Genomic DNA, 11,656 nt, shown 5'->3' with positions numbered 1-11,656 from the left:
GCTCACGGAAACAGTGCGGTTTAGTTCTTATACGTTCTCTTATACGTTCACATAACCCGTTATTGTCAAAGCTGTTTGCCGTGTTGTCGTAGGTCCTGCCTATGGCAGACGGGAAAGCAGTTCGGTGCAGCAGCCGCTGCTGGCCTGTTTTTGGCACTGCATCACAGCCCCACGAGACTGTGTCTGCTGGGGGCTCCTCCGCACTGGCTCAGAGCAGAGTTGGGGAGAGCCCAACCCTCAGCTGAACCCCCAGGGCACCACACCTGCCATAGCAACAAACGACAGGGAAGGGGAAGCAGCGACCCCACATAATCAGGATTTGTTGAGTGTCTCCTTGTGTTCAGAATGAAGCTGTCGCAGCCTGAGTAGAGTCAAATATGTGTCAGCGTTAGCCTCTCAACAATTATGAGACCTTATTAGTTGCCATGATCGCTGACAGAGTATTAATTTAAGATCAACTCAGAAGAACTTAAGTGCGAGCAGGCTGTGGGGACAGATTGTAAGAATCACAGGAAGGAATGAAAAGACTGTGTCCATTGGCAGGCTGTAGGGAAATGTAATAAGAAATAAGACTACAGACAAAGTTTGGTGTGCTGATTTAAAGGTAAACTGGCAGGGGAAATGAACCCAATTCAAAAGAGATTATAAACCAGAATAACAATTTAATAAAAAGAGTACAATAAATACAATTACACAGACAAACAATTGGTTTTAACCCACAAAACCCAGCTGTATAACCCAGCACCCCGGGGCATGAACAGAGTGGTGTTCATTGGGCCCCCCTCCCTATGCTGAGCCCCACGTGGTCCCCCTGAGTCCAAAAGTAAAAGGAGAGGGAAAACCTGTTGGTGAGAGTGCTGGTTGCAGTCCGGTCAAGGGTGGTGGTTGCAGTCCGGTTGGGAGTGGTGGTCTCAGTCTGGTTGAGAGTGGTGGTCGCAGTCCAGTCCAATTTCCAGTCCTTCTCTGGATCCCAGGAGTGGTACCAGATGTCCCAAGACTCCAAGATTATATATCCTCAGGTTCAGGCAGGAATGCCCAGTACCTCCCTCAGGGTGGGGAGTTCCACAATGGGTGTGAGGACAGAAGCACCCTCCTATCTCACAGGCCTCTTAACACCCAGCTTATAGCCTGAGGGGTCAGATGTGCTCTGGGCAGCTGCTGTAAATGGTTTATTGATAACAGTTTCTGGGAAATCTCGTGGAAGGGTATAGAATACACAGTTTGGGTTACACCTACACAGTGATGACCTGATCCCAGATGTTCTAACTAGGACATTTGGAAAGCACACACTTAGGAATGGAGATGAAATGTTTAAGATGAGTCTGACTTTAAAGTGATTAAGGTTAATGAACTCCCCAAATCTTCAATTGGACGATATAAAGAAAGCAATTAGGTGTTTTGAAAATTGAGATTAAATAAAGTCCTGTAATAAAACAAGTGACTCCGAGTGCTGTGCTTTGAATAGACTGACTGATGTTTCTCTTGGTAGAGCAGCATGGTGAGGAAGCAGAAGCAGAACCATATTCACAGTGCAGCTGTGAGTACAGATAGAAGCTAGATGTGCCAGAGGAAAACTGGAACACACACAGGGAGAATAGTGTGAATGAGGGCATGCTCATTTAGAGAGGGGAGCAACAGGGGCTGTGATACTAGAAATGAGTGGTATTTGGGTGAGGGAGAGAGAGCGATGATGGCAGAACAGATTGAGAGATTTTGATCACAATATGGTACAGCAAATGAGGTGAGGTGATGCTTGATGAAAGCAGGGATGAGTCAAGAGTGGGACTCCTGAGGGACAAAATGGTAGTTATCCATGAGTGGAGAAATGAGGGTTGGCATAGATCACAGAGGGGAAGATGGAGATAACTGTGTATTTGTGCTGTGAATTTAAATTCTTAACTTGGAAATATTCTGTGCCATCCTACACCATTTACCATCTACACAACATTGCAACAAAGGCACAGGTAAGTGACTATTTATTATAAGGTTTTTTTAATGTAATAAGCCTTAATGACCCTGAAGTGGTATTTCTGGAGTCTGGAAGAGATATGGTGAGAAAATTTTAGCACAGTGGGTTGTTCTTCCTATTGTAACACTGTTGAGAGTGATCAGTTAAAGCCACCAAAATATGCTATGCCCAGGGAACAAAAGAACTGTTGATGATATAAAACTTTTGCTCTCTGATTTCAGATGCTTATTTAAATAATGAACAATTCGTCTATGGAGCTTTTGAAGAATGTAAATATATTCAAATGACATAAAAAACTTCTGAAGTGGAAACTCCGAGGGTTATTCAGAGCTCATTCGCCCTCTCTGCCCCATGCAGAGTCAGTCATGCATATGTTGCTCCTTCACTCAATCCGTTCTTCGAGATCTCTGATGGTGAACTCTCTCTTCCAAAGCCTTCTTCCTCAAGCAGTCTATTTCTCTAGTTTAAAATTTATACTTTTGGAAAGCTGTTCTGATCCATAACTGTGATCCTTCCTGCTGCATCAGAAGCCCATATATTTATCCCTGTCCACTGTAAGCTCTGGGATCAGACTGTCCCCTGTCTCTTTGCAACAGACTTTTATTTGTTTTAGCTTTTTCAGTTCCTTCTCAATCTTTATCTGAGGTTAAACAACATTACTAAAATCAAATATATGGTAAGTGCTTTGTCCATCCTATCCAAGACACCTATTACTTTGCTATAAAAGGAAATGAGACTGCTTGGGCATCATTTCTTGAAAAATTAGTGTTGGACATTATCTTCTTCTTAGCTTTGAAGCAATTAGAAATTGTTAGCTTGATTAGTTTTTCACAGAGATTTTTTTGGAGATCTCTCTCTCCCTTTTTCCACTAATGAATTTTTATTATTGCTTTGATTTGCAATTCAGTTTTGTCATGTGTTTATATATTATGCAAAAAAAATTAAATTAACTGAAAATAAACTAGGAGGGTTAGCTCATTGTTTCAATAATGTAGTGATCTGAAATCTCTGTATTTGGTACTGGCATTCTCATTGCTTTTTAGGGAATTTTAAAATTTTGAAATTCTGCTGTGTATATGTCTATCCAAATAGGTTCTGTGTTTTCTATTTCAAGATTCCTTGGATACTTGGCTGCACTGAGAACATCATTTCAATGTTAGAGGTTCTCTTTTTTTCCTTGTTTTAAAAATTGTTTGATTGAAAGCCTGGTTTTTTATTTACATGCAGTATGTCTTTGCTTGCAAGTTTCATTGTTTGGAAATACAATATAATATTCTATAAATAAAAGTAAGTGGGATGAGTTAACACACACTAGTGAAGAATTCAAGACTTCTGCTTTTTAGCCAAAGTAAATGCAAAAGGTTGGTTTAATACATAAAAAAAAAAAATCTTTTTTGAGAGTATAGTCAGTCAGACTATAGATAACTGTTCTGTTTTCTTTTTTTCTTCTTCTTTCTTTTTTCTTATATTTGTTTTAATACATCACAGGATCCACAGAATATTCTGAATTGGAAGGCACCACAAGGATCATCAAAGCCCAACTCCTGGCCCTGCACAGCACAGCCTCAAGAATCACAAATTCTAGAAGCCATGTTGGAAACAAAGTTATTAAACCTCTGCTTTGGATCTTTGGTTGTTTAACTGGGTTTTTTTGATTTCTAACTCCTTCGAAGAAATTACTCAGTTGCTACTCGTTCTACTATTCATGTTTGAACTGACTATGTCTACCATTTAGTAAAGTAAATACAACCCCCCCCTCTTGGCTTAAACTTTGGCAAAACTGAGTTTCAAAAGGTGGGTGGGATCAGATCAGAAAAAATTTGACAGTACACATTTCAGAGTCACAGTATTTCACTGTCCAGGAACAATGCATCAGTGTCTGAGAGCTTCCTGTTCAACTAAATTGTGTTCTGGCTCTGAAGCTGAAGATCTTGGACAAAACCCTAGGAAATCAGACTCTCTCACTTCTTTGTGGGTAGTAGCAACCCTTTGGTATAGGATTAGGGGAATCTTGTAATGGTCTTGGCTGGAATTTTTCTCTTGCTATGCCAGGTCGTGGTCACATTTTGACTGTGCTCCATGGAGATTGAGTGGAATCCTCTGGAATACTCCCCACTGTAGAAATGAAAGATGTTATTAACAGCAATATGGAATATCTTGAAGAAGAAAAAGCAGGATGTGAGATAATTAGCCATAATTCATAATATATAACCATATTGTTTCCTTGGCAAGAAATGGGATGGGTGTTACCTTGTCATGGAGACACCATTCTTTAATTATTCCAAGAGTTCCTGTGAGCATTTTGCAAATATCCTAGCACTATGTTGTGACCAACCACATTTATTCACAGGCTTAAGACAAAAAAATCCTTGGAGCTTTTAACACCAGCATATAGTATGTGCATACCTTGCAGTTTCTCACAAAACCCCAACAGTACACTTCTAAGCAAAAATAGCCAACGTTCTTATTCCAAATTGTCTTCTAATTTGTGGGATGGTGACTTGTCTAACCAATTTAGCCCATTGAACTTAAGCTGAACCATATTATGTAATGGTTCTTTTCATCACCCTGAACAGGCTTACTGGTTTCACTCAAACTTGCTGTGACAGGTTGTGATAAATACTGTTAAAAGTGTTGGGTGCAACCACTGCCCTTCATCTTAGAAGAACTATAGGAGATGGCTAAGTACAAGCACAGTTAAGCTCAAGTTAAAGGCACACATGGGTTTGATCTCATTGGATGGAAAGGTTTTGCTGTGGGACTGTGTGTGTGACAGAGCAAGAGGAGGATAAGAGGGAACGGAGTTAAATGGTGTCATGGTTTAGCCCCAGCTGGGAACCAAGCCCCACGCAGCCACTTGCTCACTGTCCCACCAGCAGGACTGGGGAGAGAACTGGAAAGGTAATAGCCAGAAAACTCATGGGTTAAGTTACAGACAATCTAATGGGGAAAGCAGAAGCCGCGCTCACAAGCAAGGAATGATTTCGCTGCTTCCCGTGGGCAGGCAGGTGTGCAGCCATCTCCAGGAGAGCGGGGCCCCATCACACGTAATGGTTACTTGGGAAGACAAACCTTTCTGAGGCCTGTCCATAGGAGCATTGATTAGTATTTTGTTATTTGTGTGTTACCTCCTAATTTGTACCATACAGCTGGACTCTATAGATGGAGGTACTGTTTTTATTGCATACCAGCACCCTTTTCCTTCCCTATCTTTTTTCTTATTTAGGAGGAACAGGAGTCTCTGAAATGCAACTTACCATGCCATCAAGTTGTTATCCAAGAGAAGTTAAAGAACAGGATTCAAAACAGTGTCTCCAGAAAATGTCTGTCTGTTCATACCAAGAGATATTACCTTCCCCTCCTGTCTAAGCTGTTCCTCTCCCAGAGGTTTCCATTTCAGGAGAAAAAACCCAACCACACAAAATACAAATAAATCCCAAAGTGATGGTTCTTTACAATAATTTGCCATGCAGTTTGAAGTATTGTTTCTGCTCTCTGTTGTGAGGTGGTAATCATGACCAAAATGGAAAAGCAGATAACTAGAGATGGTAATACCCTCTGATTGCTCCACATGAGTCAATCAAACTTGTCTGGGAATACCCAGAGAGGGCAGGAGACAATCCATGTTCACTTTTGGTAATGTTTTGGTGAGGTGGTGATGAGAAAAGATGATTCTACTGGATTGTTTAGATTTTGTTTAGTTCATGTCATGTTTTCAGTAAGTCTGAGTCTACCATATCAGTTTGTTGGTCCCCTGTGTTGGTTGCATAGCTCTTCCTCAGAGAAGGCAAAACCCAGAAATGCAGTTCAGTGTCACACAGGTGGAAAGAGGAGTTGCTCTGAGGCAGCAGCTCTCAGGGGCACTTTCAGACCATTTCTTCTATTAACTGCTTTTAAAGTTGTGCATGTTTCTTTAAATGCATTCTTTAAATGCATTCAGCAAATGTCAAGTCCTAAGCACAACAGGCAGTAATCCAAATGACTAAAATAAGAACAAAACTTGGCCATAACTTTTAAAGAAATCATTTCAGGCTTCAGATTATTTGCTGTATAGCTCACATGAATTACATCTGCTGCCAACACCACCACCATCAGCTTTTCCAAACAGCCATTTAGCTTTGTATTATTATCAAATACTTTATGTTGATAGCATAATTTGGACATTAGTGATTTACTGCACCCAAACTGGGCTATGTTATTACAATCCCTAGGCAGTAATCCCCAGTTGATCACCCAGTAGAGTCACCCGTGAGTTGCTAGCAAATGGTCCTGTACAAACTGAAGTGCTGTTCGCTATCTAATAAACACATTGTTCATAGTGAACTCGCTAATAAGGGCACCACTAAAAAGAAATCCCTTAATCATATATAATACTGCTGGAGTATTTTTAGTGCATACTAAACAATCTTTATACCGAAAACAAGAACTAAGCATCCACTCTACTAAAAGTACTACACCCCACTTAATACACCCTGAGAACAGTATTTTCAAAAGTGTGTTGAAATAATTTATTTCTGACATTTCCCCCAAAGTAGCACTTCTACTTGTCTACAGCTGCTCAGGTTGACGTTATGGAAGAAGGCAGCTAGGTGGAGAAGTTGTTAATGTTACGGTGCTCATGCCCATGCAGCCACCATCGAGGCTGCACTAGAAGAGGTGTTGGCTTTATGCACTGAAAAGAGTTTTGTTGAATTGCTGAGATTACCCACAGGTCATAAAATTAAGCAGAAATGTAATTATTTCCTAGGTCCATCATCACATGCCTTGGGTTTTTTCTAGGGTGTTTTGGTTTATTTTTTCTTCCATGGTTACATTCAAAAATTAATTTTAGCACTTAAACTAGGATTTTTTTCAGTGAGACTTTTTCCACCTGAAGTTCGTTAGTCCTTTGAATTTAAAATACTGAAAGAAAAATCTAATCAAAACTGTAAGCACCTTCATACCTGTAAATATACCAAAAATTAGGGAATTAACCTTCCCAATGATAATTCAGTGAGTTGAGCACCTTCTGATATGCCCTCTGCTGCAGTCTCAGGGCTCCCAAGCTGTGGGGCATCCTGCGTGCTGTAAGGTCTCTGTCACTGATGCTCTCAGCTCTACCTGGCAGACCAGTGAGAGTGCCATGGTGTGAACACGTCACCCAAGCAAGGCTCACAGGACAGAGAGGTGAAAGACAAATTCTGGAGTAGTGTCTGAAAGGAAAATCCATCATGTCTTCAATGGACCCAGAGCTAAAAAGACAGACTGGGTTGAAACTATCATGCAATGTCAGAAATCAGTTAGCCAGCTGTTGAAGAAAGCAGCAGCATCTTAATTACCTTCTTCCCCCAACACCTTGATGTTACCATAGACCTGTTTAGGTGGAGTACCTGCAGGTAACTGCCCTCCTCTATAACAACTCCTTAGTTGTCCTTCATGATCTGTGTGTGCTTTTTACACTGGATATATCCTTGTGATATACCTGTACAGGATGGTCATGTATCCATTTGTTTATCACACAGAACTCACAGAATCACAGAACAGTTGTGGTTGGGAGGGACCTCTGAAGGTCATCTTGTCCAATATCACCTTACTCAGGCAGGGCCATTTAAAGTGGGTTGCCCAGGACCATGTCTAGATGGCTTTTGAATATTTCCAAGGATGGAGACCACAGCCTCCCTGGGCAACCTGTGCTGGTGCTTAGTCACCTCTCACAGTGAAAAAGTGTTTCCTGATATTCAGAGGGAACCACCTGTGTTTCAGGTTTTGTACATTGTTGTGGATCCTGTCTCTGGGCACCACTGAAAAGAGCCTAACTCCGTCTTCTCTACACCCTCCCTTTAGGAATTTGTACACACTGACCCTCCTCTTCTCCCAGAGGCTGGACAGTCCCAGTCTCTTGGCCTTGCCTCATATGTGAGGTACTCCAATCCCTTCATCATCTGTGCAGTCCTTTGCTAGAGTCTCTCAAGTAGCTCTGTATTGCTCTTGTAGTGGGGAGCTCAGATCTGGATACAGCACTCCAGGGCTAAGCTGAGGTGAAGGATCACCTCCTTCAGCCTGCTGGCAATACTTTGCCTAATGCAGCCCAGGGTATACCATTTGCCTTCTTTTCAGCAAGGGCACCTTGCTGGTTCATGTTCAACTGTGTCCTCACTAGGACCTCCAGGGCCTTTTCTGCCAAGCTGCTTTTGAGCAAGTATGGGGAAAAAAAGCAAAAGAAAATGGTATAACATTAGATGAGCTGTTCTGTGAATTTCCAAATTTATGAAAGAACTAAGTAGATCCTATTAATGCTATCTTCCAAGGTTAGAGAAAAGGAAATGTTATAAAGTTTTAATAAAACAGCCACATTTCTTCTGAGGGAGCACATTATATATTTTTGTAGCTAATAATAACACTGAGCTGTTAAGGGGAGTCAGTAGTGACCTATTCATTTTGACATTAAAATTGTGACTGAATCTTATACCTAATCTGTGGCAATCCTAGTGTTTCAAATATTAGGGTACACTGCCCACTAACATTCTAAGCACATAGTGTAAGAGTATTTATTTTTGCCTACCAAATTCTTTCCAGCGGCTTTAAAGTCTATAATACAAGTGGTAAAGAGACTTCAAATAAAATTTTGTACCTTAACAAAAATGACATCCAGCACTGAGACTGCACCTCTCCAGCAGAGGTACTCCATGTTTAGCCAACCCTCCAGAATAAGTTGGATGTGTTGAATGCTCTCTAGCCCTGTGATTTCCTTGTATTTCCTTGATGCCATCTTTCCTATCACAGCATCCATGTACTAGCTTATGTGGGAGACTGGTGCTGTGGTGGTCTGGAGGGCACTGCTGCCCATGAGAGCAATTATTCTGCTCTCCCTACTTGCTGACCACCCTTCCAAAAGGACTTCAGGAATGGATAGGGAACCATTTTAAGGGTGAGGTGAATTTATCAGATGGCAGTTGCTGGCTTCTGAATGCTGGGATTTTTTTGTGGTGGGAGAGATGGACAGCTGTCTTGTTCCACTCCTTAAACCCATGCATCTTGCTCCCTGGAGGGGCTGTTCCTGGGGATGCTCTGGAGCAAGCTGGATCCCTGGGCTTGCATGTGGCAAGGAGACAACTCCTGTCAGCCAGCTTATACCTGTCCCCCCACCCCTTGGCCCCTGGGAACATTTCCTGGGGCAGTAGTTTGTGGGGATTTCTACACTAATTTTAATAAAGCAAATTTCTAATTTTTAGAGGAAAAATGTGGATTTTTATTTGACTCTGAACTGGCTAATAATTCTCAAAAAATTTAATTGGAAACAAAAGCTCTATATGCTAACTACAGTTGTCCATATTTTCTCAAGCTTTAGTTACTTAGATAATTGTGGGAAACGATGCAAGATCCTCTTTGAATAGGGCCTCTTCCCCAAATGAGCATCAGGATGAGTAGCTGGAAACCCCACCAGACAACTTTCCTGGAGCAGCTCCTGCAAAGCAGGCACCAAGCAGCTATTTTATGCCTGGAGCTGCGAAAGATGCCAAATAACGCAAGTAGCCGCATGGTGGAGCTAGGTTTGAGGAGAGGGCGGTGTAAGCATCCCAGGAGATGCTTCTGGCTTTGAGAAGAGAGATGCCGCCTCCCAAACTGCTGGCTGGTTTCCTACTTGTTGTCTTCCAGACATAAGTGATCCGTAGGCCGTCAAATAGAGAGGAAACACACAGAGAAAAAACATTTGTCAACAGGGAAGAGATTTAGCAAGCTGTTCAGCAAAACTAAACAGCAGAATTGAGTGCCAGCAGGCACAGGACCCTGGCTACACAACTAACTGCTAAAATGGAAACATAGGATTAGGGGAAAAGTTCAATTTTGAACATCATTTAGCTGATTTCCACCAAAAAAAAGTATTTCATCAGGTTCTAAAACAGAGCCTATGATTCAGAATAAGGCTGCAATCGTTTCTGTGAATGAGAGGTATAACTGAGCGGTGGCATCCTGCATCTCCAGAAGGAAAAAAGAAGTTACTGCAGCAACTCCTTTTAGACAACTTTTCTGTTCACTGCGATGAAGTAATTTCAAAATTAATTGTCATGTTACATATCAACCACACCATTTGAAGGAGATGCAGAATTTCTCTCTCCCGATGGGACTTCCTGCCAGCTGGTCAGGAGGAGCAGTAGGTGGCACCCTGTCACCCTGTGACAGGACAATGTGGTGCTGGGGAGCTCTGACTCATAACCGAGCCGGTGATTAGAAACCAGAGAGACGCTGCTTTTATGTCACATTGCAACCTCCCTCTCTCCATCAGCCCTCCTGGCTTTCATGGGATATACATTTCCCATCCCTGGCTTTCCCCACTGCATAGCCACTTATTCATCCCCTTCCTTCCACCCCTCACAAACACTTCATTGTACAGCACTGATGCTACTGGGTTTTGCCGGAGGTTTATTTCAGTTATCCCTTTTTAGAGAGAGCTGAAGGCGGCAACCTGTGATTGAGCACAATGACTGTCCCTTAGAGAAATGGACAGACAAAGATATTGTTAGTTCCTATTGAGTGGTGATGTCAAATTTTCACAGGATCAGGCTTTTTATGACCAGCCATATTTAGCAATTTAGCAGTACTGTAAGTGAGGATGTGCATCATTTCCTGGGATTGTCAAACCTTTGATGGAACTCTTGGAATGCAATGAATAATATTATTACGATACTGTACTTTCTTAAACATAGTGGGCATAATTAAAGTCCAACCCACAGAGGTCAGATCCATTTGACTCACTATTGTTAAGAGACTTCCGTTTATTTTGACAATGGCTTGTTTAGAATATTAAGTCAATTAATTTCTTGCCTTCGTGGAAGGTGTTATTTTACTATGTCAGGGACAATGTGAAGTTCTGAAGTAAAGCTATAAATAGAATTCAGATGGTATTGGATCTGGTTGTCGCTTAACAAAAGTTAAAGGAGGTTTGGCAAAATCAGTGAAATTATTATTTGCATCAGTGTACTATCTGATTCGGTATACTTAAAAATGGTTCTATATCTTTAAAGGTAGGATTGCTAAACCGGTAGCAGTGTAGACTATATGAAACAATAACACTTTTAAAATTTCAGTATTTTTAGGTATTTTGCTCTCTCATTTTATCATAGTGAACTAGTTTAGACAAAAAACTATATTTCTTGGGTTTATGTTGGTTTTACCATCTGGAGCAGAAGCACAGTACTGATGCACTGTATCTGTATGAAGTATTACACTGGGACTTTTAAAGGGATCCTATTGGGTGAAAAAGTCTGAACTATTATCACCAATAACAGCAAAATAATTATTAATGAAAACCATTAGCAAAAAGCAATCCCTATTTTTTAGCTGATTAGTCTATGCATTTGATAGCCATCTGTCCATAATTAGTTTCATGGGTTTGCTGATATGACCACTTAGATTTAGATCTTCAGAAGCATTTCTGTTTGGAAATGAAGGGCAAGCCTGGTGCTTGTGTTTATTATTAGAAACCTAAATAACTTCGTGGAGTCAGACATTAGTCCTGGTAATGGAAGCCCATTAATCCATACCTAACTTTGTTACTGTGAACACTCTGGTTGTCAAGCTTAGAAAGAAAAACTTCTTTCTCACTCTCAGAATAAAGAAAGAGGGCAGAAAGATTCCATCCAGAGGTAGGGAAGATAACAGCAGGTGAGTGGCTTTCCACACAGAAGCTCACACTCCTGCAGATGCTTG

The sequence above is a fragment of the Manacus vitellinus genome, unplaced genomic scaffold (genome assembly GCF_001715985.3).
Source record: "Manacus vitellinus isolate BGI_N305 unplaced genomic scaffold, ASM171598v3 scaffold_5_pilon, whole genome shotgun sequence".
In the NCBI taxonomy this organism is placed as follows: Eukaryota; Metazoa; Chordata; class Aves; order Passeriformes; family Pipridae; genus Manacus; species Manacus vitellinus.
The sequence above is the reverse complement of the archived record's forward strand: the minus strand, read 5'-3'. Positions refer to the sequence as shown.